This window comes from Octodon degus, unplaced genomic scaffold, assembly GCF_000260255.1.
Source record: "Octodon degus isolate 3935 unplaced genomic scaffold, OctDeg1.0 scaffold00118, whole genome shotgun sequence".
NCBI classification, from domain to species: Eukaryota; Metazoa; Chordata; class Mammalia; order Rodentia; family Octodontidae; genus Octodon; species Octodon degus.
Window position 1 is genome coordinate 397,113 of NW_004524694.1, and position 4,364 is coordinate 401,476.

Below are 4,364 nucleotides of genomic sequence, written 5' to 3' on the forward strand. Positions count from 1 at the left end.
TTTTTTTTTTTTTTTTTTTTTTTTTCTACTGGAATCGAACTCAGGACCTTGTGCTTGCCAGGCAGGTACTGTGCTGCTGAGCTATATCCCAGCACCCCCTACATCTGTTAAGTAAATTCTCAATCAAAAGACCCAGAAAAAGATGCGTTGTAAAGAGAAACTCAGCAGTTTTATAAAGTAAACCGTCATCTCCTTCCCACTCAGATCCACATCCCAGAAGTCCTTCACTGACCCCAAATTAATTACACCTACTCTCTAAGGTGCTCACTTTTATAACGTCAGTGGCCATGTTTTTCTCTTTTCTTTTTTTGTTTTGATTATTAATGAGACAGGGTCTTGCTGTGTAATTCAGACTGGCCTTGAACTCACTGTGTAGCCCAGACTGGCCTCAAACAGCAATCCTTCCGCCTCAGCCTTGCATGTGCTGGGATGACAGGTGTGTGCCACCACACCTGGTTCAATAATTCACTGTTTTTGTTGCTTTGTACACCTCCATTTATCTGAGGGGCTGTGTTTTTCACTCATACTTCATTCTGAAGGGAAGCAAGTGACTGCCTCTACCTCCACTGTCCTACCCTCAATTCAAATAGCAGAAATAAATGATACTGTGTGGAGCCTCAGGCCTAAAACAGGGTTAATGACAAGGAGGGTCTGTGGGTGTCGGGGGTGTGGGTGTGGGCATGCATGTATTAAGGGGGCAGTTGTTGCCGTTAAGATCCTAACAAGGGTTCGGATTCCAGGGCTTTGAATGCGAGCTAAGCAATGTAGTCTTGATCCTGTTGGTTGAGAAGTCACTGGCAGTTTTTGCGTAGGAACATAAGCCAGGTATTGTATTGTGTCCTGCGGTGGAATTTAGCACTGGTGCCAGATGGGTCATCAAGAGAGAGCTGGAAACAGTTTACTAATTAGGGGTAGATTTAGCAAGTTGCTGAACAAACCAAAGTAAGAGTGGTTTAAAGAAGAAAGTTTATTTCTGTCCAGAAGGCTGGGCCCAAAGTGCTTGGGGCACAGGGAGCTGCAGCCCAGTGTCTTACTGCTTTTACTGGGCATTATTTCCATTTCTTTTTGTTTCAGTTTTTGAAACAGCATCTCACCATGCAGTTCAGGCTAGCCTTGAACTCACTGTGGTGTGCAGGCTGACCTACAACTTGCAGGGATCCTCCTGCCTCAGGCTCCTACACCTGGCATTGCTCCCACTTCTGTGGGGTCTCGTGCTTCAGGACGAGTGTGCTGGTCTTCTGTAAGGAGGTCCCATTGCTGGAGTCAGGAGGGGCCAAGCAGGAAAGCTGAGTGCAGCTAGCCCAGCTGTTTCAGGAGTTGCCTTAGCTGGATACCCTGTCCCGCCAGGCAACACCCGGAATGGGAGGGGAGAGGAGGCCGCTGCGGTCCTGGAATGGCACATGTCCTGTCCAGTCAGAAAGGGTGTGCTGTGCAGAGGAAGAAGGGCCAGGCTGGGCGCTAGTGCGCCTGGAGTCCCAGCACGCTGGACGCTGAGATGGGATGGTTGCTCCAGCCAGCTGCACTTGAGCAAGGGCTGGGATGCAGATGCAGCTTAGGGCAGCAGTTGTGGGCTCAGCCCTCAGGCCAGAGGCAGGGGAGGGCAAGGCAGGTACAGGACGGCTGGTAGCCACTGCGACGTGGTCTGTGAGAGCAGCAAGGGCCACATCCAGGTGTGACCATGCTGGAAGCAGGGGAGAGGGATGTGAGGGGCGCCACAGAGCCCAGGGAGCTGAGGCAGGACAGCAGGGCAGGGCTCTGGAGGCCAGGGCGAGTACCCTACCGTGCCGGTGTCCCAGCGCCCTGCGGACAGAGAGCGTTCCTTATCTCCCAGTCCTTGCAAAGCCTGGGAGCGAGACAGGGCAGGGCGCCCTGTCAGGGTTCCGAAGAAAGGACTGCTCAGGGAAGACACTTTGCCAAAAATGACCTCAGTTGGGGTAGTTTTGGATACTCCAACTGGCCAGAACTGGCAGAAATTTCAACTCACATTTAGTAATTAGGTGGAGAGCAGTTTCCTTATCACAAGATTGAGAAGGCTATTATCCTTTTCAGGTCATTTCAGCCCAGCACCTGGGAGGCTGGGGCAGGAGGATCACAATGAGTTCAAGGCCAACCTGGGCTACCTAGCGAGTTCAAGGGTATTCTCATCCACATAGGAAGCCCCTGTCTCAAAACAAAATAAAACAAAGGTCATTTAAAAGGGCAGTGAAGGGGTGAGATGGCTCAGTGGAATAAGCGCTTCCTTGGCAAGCGCAAGGGTCTGAGTTCAATCCCCAGCTCCGCAAAAAAAAAAAAAAAAAAAAGGCAATGAAAAAAAAAGGGGAGGGGCAATGAAATGAGCACTTAACAAGATTATGAATTTATGCTATCAGTACATACAAACTATCCGGCCGTCCTGTTGTGTAAATGGGGTCTGGTGGCCTGGAATGAGTTTCTTAGTGAGAGCATCATACGTGGATTCAGAAAGTGTCGTGTCTCAGACAACTTCAAAGCGGAGATGGCAGGGGCTCCAAAGACATCTTGTTAGGGTTAAGATCTCCATGCTAGAGCAAGAAGCAGCTAAAGCATTGAAGAACATGCTTTTATGAAACAAGAGAGGAAACTCCGATTTTAATTTTTATTCTTTTGGCATACTAGGGATTGAACCCAGGGCCTTTATCCTGAGCTATATGTGCAGGCATTTTGTTGTTTTAAATTCTGAGACAAGGGCCAGGGAGATGATGGCTCAGCAGCTGAAGTGCCTTCCTGGCAAGTGCAAGGTCCTGAGTTCAATCCTTAGTACAGAAAAATAAAAGTTCTCAGGTAAGATCTCACTAACTCACAAGCTTGCCCAGGCTGGGCTCAAATCTATGACCCTCCTGCCTCAGCCTCCCAAACTTTTTTTTTTTTTTTTTTTGGTGGAACTGGGGCTTGAACTCAGGCCCTTGCGCTTGCCAGGGAAGCGCTTATACCCCTGAGCCATCTCCCCTGCCCCTCCCAAGCTATTTTGATGACAGTTGTGCTTGTAACATTTTAATAGAAAAAGCATTATTTCTAAATTAACATTTTATAGTTTAAAAAGTTAAAAATATGCCTTTGTGACTAAACCAACACCTTAGTTGATATTTGCTACTTCAGGTCTCTGTTTTAAACATTATACATTTAAGTTGGCCAAGGGCTTGTGTAGGGCCTTTTGGTCAGAAGAGTGGAGATGGCCCCATCATGGGGTTGCTTCCTGTGGGGAGGACCCGGTGTTGAGTTTTGCACAGAGCAAGGCCCATTGGGGCTGCACGGCCCAAGCTTTAGGAACAGGGTACATTCGGCCCCAAGTGCAGTGGGGCTGCCATCCTGCTGTTCGAGGTGTGGACCGCACAGGCCCGAGCAGGGATTGGGTGGCTCGGGGAGAATCCAGGTCCTCGGACACTGGTGGATGGGAAGGATCACACAGAGCGAGCCTGGCAGAGGCTGCATTGGGTGCGGGACAGGAGCCCTTGTAGGCCAGTAGGGCAGTGCCAGCGTGGGGCCACGCGGGGGCCTCCACAGTTCTGTCCCCGCCTGGTGCCCAATATGGGTCTGAATTTGTGAGCCTTATGTGTCAGCCCCCCAGAGTGCTGAGATCACAGCTATGCACACCTAAGCTAAAGAAAGCCTTCTTTCTTTTTGAATAAGTGGGCTGGTTGCCAGAGAGGTGGCCTGGGCAGAGTCCTTGGGGAACTAGCTCTGAGGCCCAGGAGAGTCTTTTCCTCCCTAATGTTAGGGCTCTGTCGACAGACTGAGCCTCTCTCAGCTGGCTGGTTATGCAGGGTGCTGTCTGGGGCATTGGGCGCTACTGCAAGTGAGCGCCCTCCTCTGCCCGCCTGAGCAGCGCTGGGTTTGCTGAGTTGGGGCTGCTCCAGGTCACGTCTCTTACCTCACGGCTACTGTTGAAAGCCAAGGCTTGCTGTGCCGGAGAAGGCACAGGCCCTGGAGGGACCCTGCTTGCTGGTCCCTTCATGCAGCAGTTCCCAGAGAACCCAGTGCCGAGATGGTCACAGCGCTGTTCTCCTCCGGCCTCTGGTCAAGCCCAAAGAAAAGACCCATTATCCTCGGAGAGGCGAACACTTGCTAAAACAAAAGTCAAAGGCTTTGCATTATTTTAAAATATTCTTTCCACACTTCCAACGTGTCTGATCTTCAGTTCAGACTGAATTTACATCTGTTTCCAAGCACAGCGTTCTCCATATGTTCCCCTGTGAAGGGAACTCTTAAATGTCACCGCCCTTTCCCGTTAGAGAGGGTGCCAGTTCTTCAAAGGCTGACTGATGTGAGTGCCAAACCAAGAAAGAACTGCTGACCTGGACTCAGGCACTGGCTTATCATTATTATTGTTATTATTTTCTTGTTTAACT